The 21,059-nt window shown below is 34.4% G+C and overlaps 1 long non-coding RNA gene across 6 annotated transcripts; it reads left to right on the top strand.

Moving 5' to 3' along the window:
• Positions 1-7,349: 7,349 nt before the first annotated feature.
• LOC148284002 (uncharacterized) lies at positions 7,350-12,332 on the top strand. 6 transcript variants are annotated; one of them, XR_015825439.1, is made up of 4 exons: positions 7,350-7,491; positions 9,365-9,522; positions 11,392-12,077; positions 12,226-12,332. It is a non-coding gene; the product is annotated as an uncharacterized LOC148284002 (long non-coding RNA). The 6 variants fall into 6 exon arrangements; XR_015825442.1 differs by lacking the exon at positions 11,392-12,077 and having other exon boundaries at positions 9,365-9,518; XR_015825440.1 differs by having other exon boundaries at positions 9,365-9,518; positions 11,392-12,332.
• Positions 12,333-21,059: the final 8,727 nt, after the last annotated feature.

The following is a 21,059-nucleotide window of genomic DNA, read 5'->3' as shown; positions in this document are numbered from 1 at the left end:
ACAGATAACACGTCAACAAACTATTTAAAAGAATCTACAATACCTAGAATATGCGACCATTTACCGAGGCTGATATTTTTGTGACAATGTATATAAATTTAGGTCATAAAATCATCGCAATATTGAGAGAAGCAGAACTTTATTATTATGTACATATTTTTTCAATTCTTTTCTTTTTCGTTTGTTATATTAAACATAATTTAAATTATTGTTTTAAGTGTAAACAATTTTTTTGGCGTGCATTCTGTTTGTTTACCCAATAAAATAAATAAATGTACCTGTGCATACTCCTACATAGGACAAAAGCTTTATAATATAATGCCAGAGTCATGGAAATGTTGCAAGAACCACAAGCTAAAGAGGTTGCTGACTACTTTCCTTGGAGAAATTGGTCGCAGGGAGTCTGAGGGGTTAATGGCGGCTGTTAGATGGCCAACACATGTTTTAATTTAAATTGTTAATATATATTTTTAGTTTTTTGCTGATTTAATTTTTTTGCTGATTTAACTTTTAAGATCCTCATGACTTTTTAACTTGTTTTAACTATGTATTTATTTTTTTAAATTTTTATCATATCTTTTACTTTATTCTTTAATATGCTGTTTTTTTTTTTTCTTTCTTTAAATACGCTTTTTGCTATACAACATACATTCATTTTTTTATTATGACTTTAAATATGTTTCTTACTATGTATTCTGTTTTTATGTTTTTACTGCATTTATTACTTTGTTTTAATAATTTATTTTTTTTGCTACGTTTTTTTTTACTACATTTTTTACTATGTTTTTACTACATTTTTACTATGTTTTTACTACAATTTTACTATGTTTTTACTATGTTTTTACTACAATTTTACTATGTTTTTACTACATTTTTACCATGTTTTTACTCCATTTTTTACTTTGTTTTTCACTTTGTCCTGTATCTTTATAACTGTTTCTATAAATTGATTACTGTTTTTTATATTTTTTTTGACTGTTTTAGAACGGGGTAAATAGCCCTAGTTAAACAGTCAAAGCAACTTTACATAAATTATAATTTTGTGTATGTAATATAATGATAATAAATAAATAAATAAAATAAGTAAGTACCAATATGTTTTGTACACAGCGGTTGATAAAACAAAATTTAAATGAAAAATAACGTTTTGGCCATAAATGCATATCATTATAATGCAAGACCATGCTGTATTTTTTATATAGGTACAAAGTTGCTTTATGTAATTACGTTTCTCGATAATAAGTCATCCGTCTTTGACTACATTAATGTATTATTATCATTATCATTATGGATAACTTATACAGCGCCATTTTCGTAATATATCTAGAACGCCTTACAAAGTGATTCTATAAATTTTAATTTAATTTAGCTTAAAATTTATATTTGAAGTAAAAAAAAAACATTTTGTCACCACATCAAATACTTTTGAGAACAAGAATTTTTTTTTACCGAATCATCACTTCACCCTTACAGTTTCTCACTTCTGCTGGGAGAGCATTTCGTGACATAGGGCCTACGACCGCAAATGCGCGTTCACCGAATTAGTGCGCTGGTTGCGTCGATGTATGATAACTTTTCCTATCGCCGTAGATGTAGCTGATCTAAGCGTCAGACGTCTGTCAGCGAGTTCATCTGGAATGCACAGTTCCCTTAGATATTCCGGAGCAGAGTTGTGCTGTGACTTGTAGGCGAGTCTTTTCAGATACCATTACAATAATTGGCTCAAGAGTACGACAGTATAAACGCATCAACCGGCATTTTTTTTGCGTGTGCATTCAATTGGTCTCAGCTGGTAGAAGCATAAACTTATCGTCCTACTAATTTGTATACGTAGGTATATTAAATGAAAGTTATTGGGTTTACACATTGCGTGGGGTTAATAAGATTGGTTGATAGGTCTTGACTAGGATGATGCCAGGTTTTGAATAGGTTGATGCTAGGTTTTCGTCTTAAATACGACGGTGCTAGGAATAGGGCGAATTTATGAACAATGATTTTCTTTTGGGCTTAAAAGGCTTGACCAATGGAAGGGTGGCGACGGTTTCTGATTCTCCCTATCAGACTCGTCTTCGCGAATCTTTTGTAATTTGCGAAATTTTTGAAAAAAAAAAATATCGTTTATTAAAGCTAAAAAAATGTTTTTGCAATGTGCGGATCAGAAAAGAGGTCACAAGACCTTTGCAACGGATCCGGGTAAGTGAGGGGGGGCTTTCAATGTAGGTAAGTATATGTGTTATGTGCCGATGTAGTGTAGCACACAGAGAATAAATATTCGAAGTCCAACAGATCAATTAAGAAGACGCGAAGATGTTGTATATTAATTTTATTATGTAAAAAACATTACAAAAACCATTTTACTGTTACACTTGAAAGATACGTGTATATTAAAACTAAGTCGTCAGAGCGACGTAGTAACCACAAGAGATTACATTTCTAATTCCTCCTCAAAAGACTGCGTATGGATTTATATAATACAAGTTTTGGTCTTTTGGAGGGGTAGATTTGATACAAAAAATAGGTACATTTATTCTTCCCACGCTATATCCTGAGATTTACGCAAAATAATATTTCACACGCGTTGAAACATATGGTTTTCAAGTGCATTTGATAAACGACTCTTTTCAATAAAAATGCATGATTTTTGCATTCTGTAAGGTGTTAATTTTGGTCTCAAGGGCTTAACCAGATGGTTAAGTGCCAAATGCATCAAAACTCTAGGCATATTTCATCCTATAGAGAACGTTATTTCTACCACCAGCTTACTAAATTATTATTATTATTATGGATAACTTATATAGCGCCATTTTCGTAATAAAATACCTCAAGGGCGCTTTACATAGTGATTCTATTGTTAACTTAATTTGTTTGAAGCTTTTAAATTTGTAATTTAATTCAAACAATTTATTTTGTTGTCACATGCTACGGATTTATTCAAAGAACAAGTGGGTTTTATTTTCTTTTCGAAACATCACTTCACTCTACAGCCTCGCACCTCTGCTGGGAGAGCATTCCATGCCATAGGGCCTGCGACTGCAAATGCGCGTTCACTAAATTTAGTGCGCTGTTTATATTATGTTACAAATACTAAATGTGCCCTATGTAAGTAGTCAATCCATAACATATGTATGGCTCGTGGTCAAATGCAAGAGATCTTGGGTTCGATTCCCGACATGGTAGATATGAAATATTTGTTGGAAAATATGTTTTTACACTAGAATATTTCATTCTCCCTGGACTGACACCTGCAGCGTAAGACTGATCATCTAGCCTCCATGTCACAAAAATAATTAGCAGTGCCCTATGCACCATTGTGTGCGAAAAGGAAATTATGATAATGATATAAGGATATTAATAGTTTGTTTACGAAACATAATTTTACTGAACGGTTTTTACATTTTTATTTTTACTTGAACTTATTAAAAAAATTCATCGTCGTTTTTCGTCCAAAGTACGCCCGTTGTGTAGGTACATCAAATAAAACCTATCAATTTCGGCAATAATACGAATGATCAATACTGTTTATTCAGCACTCAACACAAGACCCAGGCAAAACCACAAACCTAATAAATAATATGTATGTATATGAATAAGTTGACCTTCATCTCAACGAAATCAAAAGTAAATCTGGCTGACGTAGAAACGCGCATCTTAAAAATACCATCTAAATAATCCAGACAGAAAAGTCTTTAGGATTTTCGCCTAAGTGGTACCGTTAGATTGCCAAATCACGTAAATTGCGTTGAACTACGTTTTTGGTAGGATGACCATACATTTTATATAGGTACCTACATTTGTTAGTAGTTCGATTGATTTTTTTTAAAGTCAACGACAACAAACCAAGACGCCGTTTCCCTTTAGGGGAAGGCAGATAAGATAAAACGTGTCACTCTGTATTTATTTATTTCACAGTTTTAAAATGTACAGAGGTTCTTTGTTGCAGGTCCCGACTAACTAGGAAATTCCTGCGTTTATCCATGTTTGATCCATGATATCCACAACTCCGGTTCGACGCCTTATTTCTTCATTTCTTACTTTGTCTCATAGACATACACCGAGCATCTGTCTTTCCGTGGATCGTTGCATTTATTTTTCTGGCTACTTTTTTGTGTTAAAGACATGGTTTCTAGTCCGTATGTTGTCACCGGCAATATGCACGATTCATATACTTGTCTTTTCAAGCATATAGGGACTTCTTTTTTTTCAAAAATATATTTAAGTTTGCCAAAAGCAGCCCAACTTAGCCCTGTTCTTCTTGGTAACTCCTATATAAAGCATAAAACGTCATAATTATATTATTAACAATATAGTGATATGTATGTGTAATAAAAACGAATACAACTTAATATAAGTATAATAACTTGTGCTTGTTGATTTTGATAATTTTACGAGGTCATTTTCAATGTTTTTATTTCTTGAAATATCATTTAAATTTTCATAGAAAAGTCCAATGTCTTCGGCATACATCATTATTTTCCCATTTATGTTATACCTACACCGATAGATCATTAATGTATAAAATAAAAAAAATAATGAACTCAGGATTGATCCTTGCCTAGGCCACTGCAATTGTAGCGTATCTTAATAATTTGAACTAAGATAAGATGATGAAAGGAAGATATTTGGTGCTGTCAACCATAACGGAGTGTGGAGGAGACAGTTTAATCACGAATTAGAGGCACTGTATGGCGAACCCAACATTGCACAATTCATCAAAATAAGAAGATTACAATGGTTGGACCATGTGCACAAAATGAATGATAACCGTACCCCAAAAAAGATTCTTTATACCACTCCGGAAGGCAGACGAAGCAGAGGCAGACCAAAATTAAGATGGCTAGATAATTTGGAAAGTGACATTAGAGCAATTGGCCTGACGAACTGGAGAAGAGCCGCAGGGTGCAGGGACGAATGGAGACAAATTCTGGAGGAGGCCAGGGCCCACAATGGGCTGTAGCGCCACTGATGGTGAAGATAATATGATCACTCTTACGCTTCAGATCCAGTCCAGGGACAATAATATACTGTCATAAAAAACACATTTAAAATACATATTTATGTTTTTCTGTGTCGGGGCGGAATGAATAATACAGTTCTGTGTGTGAATAGAACCATACTCACATTCACATACACATGAATACAAACGTCACACAAAAACAATTACTAAACTTCTTTTCTTATATATTATGTGTCATTATATTTACAGTGTATTTTTTAAATTGGCTTTAGCATTGTTAAGATTTTTCTACTTATTTTGTTTATGTAATAGCTGTAAAAATCCCAAATAAAATAAAATAAAATAATCCTGGACGAGTGTTTTTGAATCGATGGCTACTCTCAGGTAAAAATTATTAAAATTAAATTGAATGGAAATAAGTCCGCCTCGTAATGTAGTGGTTGGCGCATTCGCCCATCATGCCTGAGGTCCCCAGTTCGATTCCTGACAAGGCATAGCCAGTTCAATAGTCTATTAATTTTTTTTTTAACCACCGAACTTCCTCGTTCTTCCATCTGTTGATTTTCGTGAAGGTAATTAGCTGAAACCTATATTGACGTGGGTGAGATTCATCTAGCTGAATTGTTTCACCTACCAGGCAACCCATGGAAACATTTTCCAATGTTTATACTTCTTCTGGGACCAGTTGGTTTGATCAACAATATTTTGAGTTGGTCCAAATGTCTGCAGACTTTTGCTGTTATTATTGAGATCAGTGACACCTATATTAGGTATGTGGCTATTGGCTATTTTGAGTAGGTAACTACTGCACCTCTGTAACCTAGTTAGTACCCACACTCCACACTACCTACAGAGTAAAGCTCGTATTACATGAGTCTGAAAATGGTGCAAGATCTTGCGAAAGATCTTGAGCAGTTTCTTGTACAATAATTATTGTGCCTCTATTTTAAATTTTAAAAAATAAGTATTTTTGCCAACATATACATTATAATGATGAGTAAAAATGAAAAAAAATGTTTGATCTACGAATAGGCCCAATATACGAAGTGTTCGGCATGACAGAAATATTAATATGCCTAAAGTTCCAATCGGTTCATAGGAACCCTATATAGATAGGCAAATGCTTGTTCTAAGGAACCAATTCCCCAATTTGCTGCAGCAAAATACCTTGTAGGTATGTTTACCGATATGTTTCGCAACTTTTAACTTTAACGATAGTGTGACATGACAGGTTATAAGCCCTGTAAAGCCTTAACTTCCACATTTCCCTTATAAAAATGTTTTCTCTCTTTTGCAATGAATTTGAATTTTTACGAAGCTTTTGAAAGGGGTCGATGTACAATAAAAACTAGTAAAACCAAACTAAGAACCTTAATGGAGACATTGCATAAAAAAATTTTATTATGTGGAGCTTATCGAAAAATGTTTAAGTGCAAGAAACGTCAATATTATTGAAATTATTTTTTCTTAAAAGATTGGAGTTAAATGAAATTTAATAACATTTAATTACGTTAAACTTAATAAAATTTTTAATTATTTGTCGGTAGACATTGTTAACCCACAAAAAATGTTTTCAGTGCATAAAAGCGTAGTTAAGTTCGTATTACATCAGTCAGAAAACAAAAAATGCCTTTTTTTGCTGTTACAGAGGGGTCAGTTTCTGGCATTGTAAATTGCTTGTGCAGAACGTAGATGTTTTCATTGACATGACAAACAATGATCAGTTTCACAGTTGACAAAACGAGCTTTCTTGTGACGATGCGACTACAGACAACTAACACACTATGATTGTGTGATCAAAAATCATAATCAGGTTTCTAAAATATAAATAAAATAAATGTAATATAAACCTGTCATAAAAAAATGTGTCCCACCGAAAAGTCTTTAGACTTAGAGGGTAACAAATTCTTGTATGTTTTTTTTAATTATAAAATAAACGCTGCTCTGCAGCACTAAAACTGAAAACAATATGGATCGTGAACTTCATCGAAAATCAGTATTTCCGTAAAAGAAGGCAAGCGTGAAGTGAAAAAGTGCAGTGAAACAAATAAGACCGAGGATTAATAAAGTGACACAAGCAACAACAAATATGCGTTGACTGTAAGTTAACAGTATAACAGGAATGGGACGTGCGCGCGCAGATAGGACGTGCTCTAATTTTTCTGAATTTGACCACATAATTCAACCAATTTGTGTATTACACGACACAATGTTTCATTGGGTCAAATCTTGCATAAGAATCTTGTCCCATTTTCTGCCCCATGTAATACGAGCTTAGGTACACAGAACTAGTCCAGTCGTCCAGCGAGCAGCGACCAGAGACAAGCATCAGCCAGCGGATAGCGACTGCAGACAGCTTGCAGAGTGAATACAGAAATACACTATGCGTGTGAGTGGGCGGTGGGAGGCGGTCGGGCTGGGAAAAGAGCGATGAACGCGGTTTACGAGTTTGTTTCTTCCGGCACTCCTTCAAAAAGTTACAACTTGACGCGAGTTTAACACCACTTCCCTATTATCAGCCCGTGGGGCCATATGCAGTAAGCACAATTACGCGTTAATAAGGGAATCACGATGATTATCATTATTTTGTTCGACAATAAACGCGCCACAGTTCGCTCAATATTTCCCGCGATTACGAACTTCTTTGAGAAGGTTATATAGTTTAAACATTTACGGGGCTTATGATCTGTTATTGAGTCATTTGAGTGATCGCCGTACAAACTGTGTAACATTTTCAATTGATAAACTCTTTAGAGGGTTAAATCTAGTACTTGTCTAGTTAGCTCTCAGAAATCAATAGCTGTCCATGTGATAAGATACCCAAAGGTGCCTCTTATTCAGAGCGAATGCAGCTAGAGACGGGATGTAGACGTCGAAATGAGGACATGGGAGATATCGTAACAGTAATCATTCATAAGAACCTATAACATGAGGTAATAATACCATACACAATATGTGTTAAATAGTAAAACCAACTGTTGAAATAAATAAGAATAAGACACAAAATGCCGAACACCGTCTAACTGGAACGGAAGGTATGCTGCTGTCTCTGAATGGTCCGTCTTCTTCTGAGTTTTCTGTGGTTTCCTCTTCATCAAACAAATGCGAGGAAGTTCCTTAATAAGACCACAGTCGACTATCTCGCCAGATCCTCGCACAATAGTTAGAGCAGTTGGAATGAATATACCTACCGCGGTAAATATAAGCCTTGCAAATTATATAAGCGACTCCCATTAATCGGGTGGTGGTCCCGGGGCGGACTCATAAATCCACGGTCCGAGATTCGAACCCCACTTTACTCCAACTCGATTCCCATTTTCTAAAAGTGAGTTATTTAAAACTCGTTGAAAATTGTCCCCAAATTTGTAATATTTGGGTAAATTATAAGAACACAAATATTCTCTTTAAAAAAAAAAAAGTACGTGTTTAGAAAGATCTAGACTTACTGTAGTAGATAAAGCTTCCTATAGGTACGAGTATGTGTTACAATGTAACCACAACTTCTGAAATATTAAAAAAAAAAATTTTCATTAATAAAACCTAGCTTAAGCTTCAAGTAACTGATTTTACCTACCCAAAACCTCATACACTTTACACACATTATTACGCCATTTCTAATGAAATTTATAAGTCTATTGTTATTAATACCCTCAATTTTAAAAACTAAGTTAATAATAATGTAATTAAAATAACATGGATTTATTCCAATAAAATTTATGTTGTTTATTGTTTATCGATTGACGTAAGTAACTCGTAGGTAATAAATTTTGTGTGCTATCTTTAATGCCGTCATCGTTAGTAAGTTTGGCACAAAATAGTAGATGTGTTTTTTGTAAAATCTTATTGAGTACCTGAGCACAAAATACGCACATGGCTGGATATACTATATGATTAAGATTTGGCCTAATACCAAAATGCAATCTGCGTCGTTTCGATGATGGATTAAGTCTTAGAAAAAGGGGCGAGCTGTTGGCAATAACTTTAGTCTATGGCTGTTAAAAAACTTGCCAATTTTGGGGTATTTCTACATTGAAAATTTAACTAAAACTTTTGAAACAATTCGTAAATTTGGTATGTGTTTCACTTTTACGGCATTCTTTGGTAGATTTTTGAGATTCACCTTTGAATTGGCGTGAAGTTAGCAGAAAAGTTTAAACGATCAAAGATATAAAAATTATTGAAATTCTGCTTCACTAGTTTAATTTAATTTAGTATCTGGGACTTACGTGAAAGTATATTGTCGAGCCTACGTGCTTAATTTTGTAGGTTAGGTTACATTCGTAACTTTAAAAATCATGGCCTTCGTAATTAGCGGTTAGACCACATAGTTAGTGGGTTTAAGCATTGAGTGTTGTTGAAAACATAGGTAGGACTGAAATAAACATTTTTTAACATATTTTATTGCTCTAGAGCCGTTGTCCTCGAGACGTCCACTCAACGCGCGTCACACCACGAGAGCACCAGGGAATAGCGAAAAGCGAAACAATAAATATCGATAATCGAGTCAGCAGTCTACGTCAGCGTCGGTGGCAGACTACGCAGCAGAGATAATGTAGAACTATAAGTAGGTATGGAATAGTTTTAAATTGGAATTAGAAATCGCAAAAAATACATTAGTATTGAACAATTAATCGTTAATTACTCACGACGTACGTAGGAAGGATACGAAAAGTTAATTAATTTGCCATTTTTATGTCTGGGCGGAAAATTAAAATCGAATTAAGGTTTGATTTTTCTCTTTTTACGCCACACAACCCAAAAGTTGCAATTGCTGATGATATTACTAGAAATCGAACCCGTGGGAACATTGTATGTAAAAGTATATTATTATCCGAATAAAACTAATTACTGAGCAGTTATCACAAGAGTCACATGGTGTTCGTACGTATGCAACGGAAACGAGAGTGAAATAGAGAAGAATACGAACGAACTAACGAAACGAAGGTGTTACATGCCATGGGGTCTGTCATAGAGCTGACAACATACCTATTTAGAGAAATATTAAGTAACCTTTGGATACAGACATTACTTTAGGAGATGAATCAATTAGATAGGTAATCTACGTACAGATAGAATGTTGTTAAACTATGGTGAACCAAGTAAATATAAATCTTCTGTTGTGTAAGCCCGCACAGTCAAATTATTTGTATGAAAACTTTTTGTTACACACATATAAGCAAAGTTTATTTGAGTAAATAAAATTTAATGGACTGTACCTACGTATATCAAAAAGTATAAATAAAAGTCTAACAGAAAATACACATGTCGGTTTGTCCGTAACAAGAACTCCGTACAAGCGGTAAATCGCAGCAACGCCGACGGATTAACCCGGCGGCGGCGGCGGGCGGCGCGGCGTGGTGTGGAGGCGCGTGGCGTTGCTCGCGACCTTCTTTCTCTCCAGCACCAACAATTAGTCGTAGCAACGTGAAATTTAGATAGGTAGATACGTGATTTAAAATTATTATATTTCAATGTTATATAAGATAAAATCATAGAATTGAGAATTCTTAATTCTACGCATAAAATTTACCCAACGTTGCTCGATCAACTTCCTCGTCAATGGTAAGTCGTACAGACATGAAATTGAACTAAGGTATTTTCGTAAGTTCGTAACTGTATTGAACATAACCCGGCGTCGCTCAGTTAACTCAAACTTCCTCCCACCCGTATATCGTACAGAAGTAAAAATTAGGTACGTCATTTAAAAACATATTTTTAAATGCATTGAGCTATTTAAAATTGGAATATTTCCTGGTAAACTAGAGCTTCTTCCCAACGATCAAAGAAAAGTAAGTCGATTTCGACCGTGATTTTGAATGCAATTTCTATAAATTAGGCCAACGGGTTGGGTGATCGGGTTGTGGTCCCGTGGTTAGTGTCTCGGACTCACGGCTCAAAGATCCGTGGTTCGGATCCCACTCTACCCTAACTTGATCCAATTTTCTAATAGTGAGTCATTTACAGCTCGTTGAAAATGGCCCTCAAAATTAAATATTTGGGTAAATCATAAGAACGCTGATAAAAGCCCAGATAGCAGTGAAACTTGGTACAAACTTGATTTAAGATTGATGGAAGGTTGAAAAGGAAAATTTGACGCGACAAGTTTTTATCAAAAGTTGCTGGAATATTGTTATGTCAAATTTGGAGACAAGTTTTGACAAAACTTGCTGGAATCTTGTTATGTCAAGAATGGTATTTCAGAATCCGAAAGTCATATAGTGATGATCAGCACATTGGCATATACATAAAAATATGGAGAGAATTCCTTTTTTATTAAATACAACAGTTTACTGTTATATTTAATCCCAGGACTTTTCAACCAGACCGATTTTTTTTTAGCACTACAACAGGCCGTGAGGCCCAATTACAGTGGTAAATTACAGCACGGTACACCCAGCCTTAAGAAAAATCACATTTAATTTTTGTGTTCTCACCAGGAATCGAACCCAGAACCTTCCATGTGTGAACCAAATGTCTTAACCACTACACCACGAAGGCCGCCGAATTAAATTAGTGCATGACAAATATCCAAAAAAGTGGTTAATTCCAAACAACATTCAGATTGGCAATACTATAAAAGTCATAGAAAAATGATACATTTCACCGTTTTTGTCCGTGGGTTTCATGTCATTTTTATTTATCATTGGACGGTTTTCCGGCGATTTTAAAACTTTTAATACTGTCGAAGTGTTAATACTCAGTTTAAAGGATAAACTATTGATATGCCACTGAGGAAAAAACATTGAAAATGAGTTTTTGTTGCACTGTCACTCGACAAAACCGTCTTATCAAGAGCTCTTTAAAAGTAAATATGATATTAATATCTCATCCACTGCATAATGCTTACAATAGTTTTGACTGATTAATTATTAAATATCACAAACATTATACTATTATTAAATTGAATTGATTGAATTATGTTTTATTTACAGAACGAAAAGGCTGTTGATAATATATCGATATAATAAACCAATACTTTAACCCCAGAGGCTCTTATACTTCACAAAAGTTAACAGATGGAAGAGTTGAGGAAATGAAAATGTTTAAACATAGGCAGAACGCTTAATGTTACACAGTTTGTAAAGTGGCCACTTCAACCAGCCAATGACAGTACATAAGCCCAGTAAATACCTAGACTTCCATATTTCCTTCCCAAAATGTTTTCCCTCTGTTGCAACAAATTTTGATTTGAATATCGGATACTTTTTACCATGAGAAATCCCGCTAGTCGAAAAGCTAGTAAGTCATAAAACAATATGTATTTGTTTCAGAGTTGAGAGACAAAATAATGCACCGGACTCTGATCTCCAGTCAATTGACATGAATTATTTGACATCACATCATCTGACATCACATCATCTGACTTTCTTGGCAAAAATAGCTCGTAATTTTTATTATTTATTCAAAATAAATATACTGAGTAATAATAACAAGATATTTTATTTAATATTAATATTTTTAAGAAGCTTCGTTTTTTTTGTTTTTTTTGTTTTTTGTTTTTTTTCCCTTTTTTTCTTGTTTTTTTTTCAATTTTTTTTTGTTTTTTTTTGTATTTTTTGTTTTTTGTTTTTTTTTTTTGCTAAATAAATCCAAACTTGCATGATGTTTGTTTTTTTGTAAAAAACAAACATGCAAGTTTGTTGGATGGTAACTAGGAAGTTTACTTTAAACTTGCCTCAAGTTTACAGAGTTGCAATCTCAAACTTGGGTCAAGCTTGAACTCTTGATACTTCAAACTTGATACAAGCTTGAGGCAAGTTTAAATTGCTATCTGGGAGGGTACTCGCAAAGGTTTGCCTTCGACCTAATAAAGCTCAACCGAAATCAAGTGAGGGTTATCACTAGAGCCCTCATAAGGCACTGCAGATGAGACAAACACCTTGCTAGAATGAACTTTTCCAAAACTTCTAGATGTAGGTTCTGCAGTGCAGATGAGAAAACACCTATACACATTATATGTGAATGTGATGCTTTACAATATAAAAGTAGCCTCATCCTCGGGGGACCACTGGTTAAACCTGAGGATATCAAAGAGCTCGCCCCCTACCTAATAGCCCGATACTTTACGGATCTGGGCTTGGAGGGGGAGATTTAGCAAAATGTAAGCTCTCGCTTTCCAGGAGCTTGAATAGCACTGACCCCCACATCTAAGAATTAGAATAAGAATAAATCATAAAAAAGCAAATATATTTTTTTTTTTTTAAATTCAAAACTACGCTATTTTCATTGTAAAATTTACTTAGCATTGTCTGGTTATATATTTCAATTCATTTTGATTAATATTGTTAAAATAAAACGATTTTTTTTAAATTTCGGTATTATTGTGCTTGGCTTTTACTAATTCATATTTTATTTATTAGCCATGTTTATATAATATCTACCATTGATTATAATGTGTTGTGAAAGAAAAAAAAAACAGTTTAAAACTATCCCAGGTGAAGCTCGGTTTAAAAGCTATGTAGTTTTTATAATTAATATTTTTTAAATTGTAGAATCGCCTTACTAAATAATAATGAGCACATTTTTTGTCGAAAAAATAGGTTATTTCTCTTAGACTGGTCGTAGAACCGGGAAGTAAAAAGAAAATAGGAAGAATGCCAACTTTTTGGTCGAATCCCTGGAAAGGTAGAAAGTCGCTCACGAGTCAATCTCTCCGAATAATATTTGCAGGTTTGGCAAGTCATCGATGCGAGGTTTGCTTTAACTTTGTTTTTATAGAAATCGCTTATTTGGTAAATACAGTAAATTTGTAGATATCTAAACGGAGGCGAATAAGAACATTTTTATTAACTGTTATTATTGTCTATAAAATTGGACAGTGTAGGTACTCAAAATTAAACGTGTAGTGAACTTTTACATGGTAACTTTTATCTTGGGTTGAGGTATAGGGCTGGATTTGATATTCTAGACCATAAGGAGTTATCAAGATTGAAATTTATTGCAACAGAGGCAAAACATTTTTGAGAAAATAAAAACAAATGTCTAGGCATTTGAAGGGATTATGACCAGCCAGTGTCTACGGCCTATTTTGACGGACTCAAAATATTATTGATTGAAGTAGCTGGTATAAGAAAAAGCATAATTTTATAAGTATTTTCAGCCGTTGTCTACAGGAAAAATAATTCAGGCAGATTAATCTCTCCCTTCTCTTTTCCACATCCACTACTAAGTGGAGCGTGTGGACATTACCAGACGCCTCCAGGAGACCCTTTCGCCAACTAGTACCATCGCCTCTTCCCACGTCAATCCTGCGTCCCTTAGTTCCACCGAATAAAGTCGGAAGATCGTCATTGACGGCCTTCCAGGACGGCAGGAGCCCGCAGTTGTAAAGATTAATCTCACTCACATCAATAAATTCAGCTCTTTCACTTAAAAATTCAACATGATATATATATTAATATTAACTATAAAGTATTTTTATTATTATAATTAAAATGCAGTTCCACCAAGAAATGTCGGTAGAAAAATTCAATAATATATACATATGAAAGTTCTGAATAGTGTACAAAGTGATCATATAAATTAGCCGATGACAGGTCGTAAGCCATGTAAATGCTAAAAACTTTAATTTTCCCTACTCGAAAATACTTTCTCTCTCTCTGTTAAAATAAATGTCAATAAAATTAATGGATAACATTTTGCATATTTTTAGTATTTAAAAATAATAAAATATGAGTAGGTTAGTTCTACTACGTTCTTACACAACTAAAATTTATTTTAAATAGTCTGTCAATTAGCCCCCGTCTCCCCTATACTACTTTACAACAATTGTTACGGACGTCATCGGAACCTAGCGACCCGTACTAAGGCTTTCCAAATACCTAGCTAAAATAGAAGCCTTGGTAAAATGTAAGCGAAATACTTCCCCTCAATAAAGACTCTTATTTGCTATCTTCGGGAGTGGTCTTCGCTAAACCGAGGCATATAGAATTTATAATGCAGTCGTGTGGCGGGGGGAGGTAGTTCTTATACGTGGCGAGGGGGAGACAGATAGAGCGAGCGAATTGCGCGCTATCCCTCTCGCGACGTGATTGGGCGACTGACTCACGCCCGTCATTAACCAGCCGGTGTAGGCCGGGCGTTTTTTTATGTATAAATAGGCCGCAGTGCCTTATAATAAATTAGTCTCACTCTACTGCTCGTGTTTGAATCATCTCTCCGCCCTACCGTCTACTCTACAAGACCTTTGCCTGCCTTTGGATTTGACTACTGTACTTCTCACTCTACGGATCCCGATCGCGGCGCTTTCTTCTAGATTAAAAGTCCTTCTAAGGATCACAATTCAAATCGGCTTTAACTGTAGTGGAAACAGTGCGCGCTCAGTTCTTCGGTTTTCGCTGCCTTTCAACCAGCAGAAGGGACGGCCTAGTGAACGTGGTGGACCTGCTAAACTCGCCAGTAGCGCGCCAGCTACAACAGTTTTCAAGTCATCCTTACTTAACTTACATTGCAGTATAATATATATATTTTATGGACGATAAAACTTCAAAAATAAACATAGTAACAACAAAAGGCTTTCCAAGTATTACACACTAGTGTTCGACATCGACACCCAACGTTATGTGGGAATGTTTGAAAAACGGTATGTGTGAATCAGCGATGGAAGTATGCAGTATAACGCAGCAAGGAAGAACGAAAGGTGTTGCTTGGTGGGACAATGGAATAAAAAAAATAGTGCAAGAAAAGAAGGAAGCATGGTTAAATCTGCTGACAATTAATAAAGCGATTGGTAGTAGGTATGCTGAATTAAAAAATGTATTAAATGAAAGTAAGAAAAGAGAGAAACAAAGTGAGTGTAAACGAAATAAATTGTTGAAAGAATGAGACGGAATCAAAATGACCGAAATCTTTCAAGACAATATAAAAAATATTCTGGAAAGCTGTAAAAAAATCCCGAAACAGTACCTAATGAAAGTGGATGTATGACAGCTATACTCGTAAAAGTAAAAGATGGGAAAGTGGTGACGAATGATAGTGGAATAAAAACGAGATGGAGGGAATACTTCGAGGAGGTGTATGATACACATGCAGAAAATATAAGTACTGCATCACTCTGTAAGTTTAAATGCAGCTGATGGTACGACAGAGATAATAATGGAAGAAATAAGAAGTGCTGCCAAATATAATACCGTAAAACGCTGCAACTTTGCCGCAATTTTGACTTTTTTTGTAGATATCTCTGAACCTATTTATTATTATGGCTGTTAATGCGTTTTAGATGGAAGACGGACCTAATGCCTAGCCGTATAAGTTCCAAATCCTTTTAAATCTTGCAAGTTTTCCTAATTACATGCATTCAAAGTCGTAGGCAAAGTTGTGTGCAAAAGGCGCAACTTTGCCTCGAAGAATACCTCAGTAAATATAATGTTTCTCTTTATAGTATTTTTTTTCCATATGCAAGAGTCGCTGTGCTTGACCCCGGCAGTCAAATTATTGCCATTAAGGAAATAGATTTTTATTCACAGCTAATGGGGAAAGTTGTAGCAGGTACCACAAACTTCCCATACAAACATGTCGGTAAGTGTAAGTTAAACAAATAATCAGAAGTAAATCTAAATAAAGTTGGTAACAGTAGGTATTAATATCAGTCTATTATATCTATAATAATAGGTAGTCTTCTCTCTCAAACCTAAAGTTACTTTTTAGGCAGGTAATTAAAATTTCAGCAACACAAAGTAGGAACAATATTAAAAGCTATGACACTAAACAAACATACGTAAAAAATAAAACGAAAAACAAAAATAGCTAACTGTTTAACCAACATCGTTACTTTTTACTTTTAGAAACCACTAAGAATATATTTAAAAAAACTAGATATGCTTAAAACCAAACAAGCTAATAATAGTCTTATTTTGCTGAAAATACCGTTAAGTATAAAATTAGCATGTTATAACAAAATATCCTATTTGTGAATAGGAACATTATTATATTACTAACTTTAGGTACGGAAACTATAAAATCAAATATTTTGGTACATCTTTAGGTACCCAAAAGAAAAGAAATATTTTCAAAAAATCTCAAACAAAATACAAAATTATTAAAATAATTACTCAAAATACGATAAGGGAAATATTTCGACAGATTGACCAAGACGATTGTGAAAATATTCGTCTGATTTATTAGTTAGGTAAGTAATACCATTTTTACTTATTGGATGTTATACTTATTAAGATTTAAATGAAATATGAAATGTCCTCGTCGGGAAATTTGGGGATCAGGTAATACTGCAATAACATCTTTTAAATCTTGTACAGCACATACATCTTCAATACTAGGGTAGATGAAGACTGATCCCTTATCACGCTTAGAATTTTTGACTTTTCGTGTAAATTTCACTGTGGGAATTTTTTCATTTATTGATAAAACCTTCCCTACAAAGTGCTTAGTGCTCTTTTTCGCAGCGAATTTAGCTATTATCCAGCTGTTTTCTTGAAATTCATGACAATCTTTCACGTCAACATTAATGTCACTCAGTTCGAAAGGGGATATTATGCTTTCTTGTTCAAAGTCTTCTTGTTCTTGTAAATATGACGCAATATAAGTATCAAAATTTTCGTAGTCGGAGTCGTCTGCAGCATGAAAAGAAGTTTCCGACACCGGGCTTGAGTCGCTGTTGTACACATGTTTCTTTTGTTTTCTTATTTTGGATGATTGGCCTTGAGAAGTTCTTTTTCGTTTAGTCATTTGTGTATTTATATCTCGTAAAACGTTTTTTTTGGGGGAAGCTTCTTTTAAAACTATATTAGACGTAATTATTATCTTCGGTTTTTTATTCTTGTTCGGGGAGTCATTTTTAGGTACATTAACTATTTTCAAATCCAGGCATTCTGGTGTGTCAACCCAAAACGGAGTATTCATTTCTGAATTCTTTGTTAAATTCCTCAGCCAATGTACGAATTTATTTGAAACTGTCGCCAAAGGCTGCATGTAAACGTTTATGGCACTTATGGAAAGCTTGCAAAGACTGTCAGGACTTTTAGTTTCAGGACACTTTATTTCCTTCTTCTTGACATATGTTATTTTCAACGGTCCTGGTAAACTTGAGTCTTTTTTCTCTTTTTGTGTATTTATTTTCGTAACCTTCTTTATTTTTTTAGCTTTAGCTAGCTCTTCTGCTTGTTCAGTTGAAATATATTTACCAGGTATGACTGGAAGCTTGCTGTTTTTGCCTGTTTTTATTGGTTGTGATTGTCTATTTTGCTGTAAAAACTCCAAAAGGCTAGCATCAAATTGACGAAAATTTTCTTCTTGTAGTGTTGGTATTTTTAATGTCACTCTTAAGGGATTGAAAGGAAATATTCCGGATCCTTCAAATCCTTTACATATGTTGATCTCTTTTGTAATGTTTATTTTTGACATTAGCTCCTGCAGTAGCTGCGGGAAATGACATTTGTTGATTGTGCTTGTAGTGATGTGTGCAGCTTTATAATTTGTTAAAATTTCACGCCAATGTCGTTTCATTGGTCCAAAAAATGCCACGTCTAGTGGTTGAGTAAGGTGTGTAGCATTTTTTGGAAGAAAAGTAAATCTAATGTTTTGACTTTGACATATTTGAATTGTCTCGACACTTAGGTGAGATGCCAAGTTATCGCCGATAATAAGTTTTACGCCGTCACGAGAGTCTGCCCATGGCATAACTATAGTCTTGAACCAATCATCAAAACAAATCATATCGAACCATCCAGATTTGGTGCGATTATACCTAGCATCTTTTGGACCATTTTCACACCACTTGGACCACAAATGATCTGCTTTGTAAACCACATAAGGTGGTAGGCAAATTCCGTCAGCAGTTCCGCTGAACATGATTGATACTGAGCTTTTGCTTGCATTAATTACCCTTTCTGGGTGTTTTGTGCCTCTTTTGAAAATACATTTTTTAGACCCGGGGTCGTCACTTAAATTTGTCTCATCAAAATTGAGGATATTACTGGTCGGAACATCTTTAAGAGAAATTTTCAAATTTCTGTAGTATTCGTCCATTTCCTCCACTGTTTTTGCAGCACGGCTTCGTTTTATATTTTGTGTTGCCCTTTGTGAAAAATTGTGTCGTTTTAAGAAAAAACGGGCCCAGCGTTCACCAGGCATTTTTCCTTTAAAAAGAGCAGATTTTCCACTTTTTAAAAGGTAGTTGTAAACTACAATACGCAAATCTAAAAGAGAAAGAGGACAACCAAATTCTGCTGAAATATTCACCACGTCCGCTATGTGAGCTTCTTCCTCAGTTGAAAACTCTGTAGGTCGACCAAATGGTTTATTATGTACGCTTTTGACTTTGTTGCTAATTGTCCGACGTGGGATCCCAAACTGCTTTTCTGCTTCGTATGATGAAATAATTTTTCTTCGAACGAGATCTACAGCAACTTCCAGCATTTCCTTCGAGTAATCAGAATAACTACGAGCTCCTACTCTACGCCTTCTTCGCTGTTGATTGTTTTCCATTTTTCACATAACTGCAATAGAATTAAGATTTCCATAATTTTTAGTATTCAATTTGTCCTCGAAATATCGTTTTATCAATAGATTTGAGATATTTTGTAAACTTATTATAACGATCATCGATAGAGATAAACTTTGAATTAAGTTATGTTTCGAACACTTATATAAGTAGTGTGTCATATTTAAATCATAATTAAAAGTTTATTTGTATTACTAGAAATAAACGAAAAAAACTTTATCCCGGGTAAATTATATAAAGTCAAATAAATTCAAATTTCGTTTAATAAAAAAATTAAATTAAATGAAAAAATCAAATTTAAGATAAAGCACGTTGACTACTAGTGATAACCCTAGAACCAGGCAAAAAGTACAAATCGTGTTTTCAAAACACTGCACAACATTGCCTAGCAAGTTTTTTTGATGAAATCGTGTACTTTTGATAAAAGTATCAAACAATACGAAAAATATACAGTATTTCTTACCCCGGGACGGTTTTACTTTTCAAAAACACTTTTGGTTTTTCTTGAACTTTAAAAGTTTTAGGAGACCAAAATTTCACGACTCCTCCTGCCGACATTCATCGCTCAACTGAGAGCGCAACAATGGAGTTGGCGTTATGAAAAATAAAAAAGGTGTTGCCAGGACAATGAAAAATTACTACCAAATGGTAAAAAAGTGAGAAAAAGCCAATCAAATGCGAAATATCGTAATCGTAACGAAACAGGAAAAGTTGTGGCCGGTAGGAAAAGTTGCAGCGTTTTACGGTATCGAGCCATAATCGGCAGAACAACGTAAGCGACAAATAGTGAATTGTGCTGGAGAAGGTTTTGCTATTTTTTTGTTACATACATTTTTTAATAATTCGGTAAATGGGATTTATAATGGTTAATTACTGCCAATACTGAAATGACAGCTAAATTATTTAAATACCTTCCGCTTTTAAGATAGTGGCGGTAACGCTGTTTTGTCTATAACTCTGACAGTAATGCGAGCTAACGTAATCGTCTACATTGTTGTCGGTTACGTTGTTTTGCTTAGCTTAAAATTAATATGTCAACGGATATATTTTTTAAAGAATGAAATGATGCGATGTAATACATAGAAAACTATAATTGGCCTATAATTTAGGTTTATTTGTAAAGATTGTATTTTTTTGTTATAATGGCTGTTATTTTCTTTTAGTAAGTAAAATAAATAAATATCCTTAAATGTGACAGGTGAATTTTATAGAGCTATGATTTTTTTAACACTTGTGCAAGGGGCAATAAGGAACACTTTTCCTTTAAAAAAATCGCAATTCGCCAAAAATGTCGCTACGTTGTTCAGCCGATTGTAGCTAGATATGAAGAATGTAAAAGCGTAAGGTTTTGATATTGTTGCTACAGAATTTATAAAGGAGATGGTGAAATAATTTTTGCATGGCTGCACAAGCTTTTTAACCGATGTTTAAAGGAAGAATACGCTCCTCCAGACTGGAGAAGGGCTGTTGTTATGCCTCTATACAAGGGAAAGGTTCAAGGGTGGAATACGGAAATTATAGAGCAATCAGTCTTTTGAACGCTGTTGGCAAAATGTAGGGAAGAATACTGATTGAGAGAGTTAAAAAAGTTACTAAGGATAGAGTGTGGGATATACAGAGTGGTCTTAATTTACCCCCCTGAACCTG

Source organism: Micrasema longulum, unplaced genomic scaffold (assembly GCF_059751315.1).
Source record: "Micrasema longulum isolate JH-2025_06_02 unplaced genomic scaffold, ASM5975131v1 h1tg000170l, whole genome shotgun sequence".
Taxonomy (NCBI): Eukaryota; Metazoa; Arthropoda; class Insecta; order Trichoptera; family Brachycentridae; genus Micrasema; species Micrasema longulum.
The sequence above is the reverse complement of the archived record's forward strand: the minus strand, read 5'-3'. Positions and strand labels throughout refer to the sequence as shown.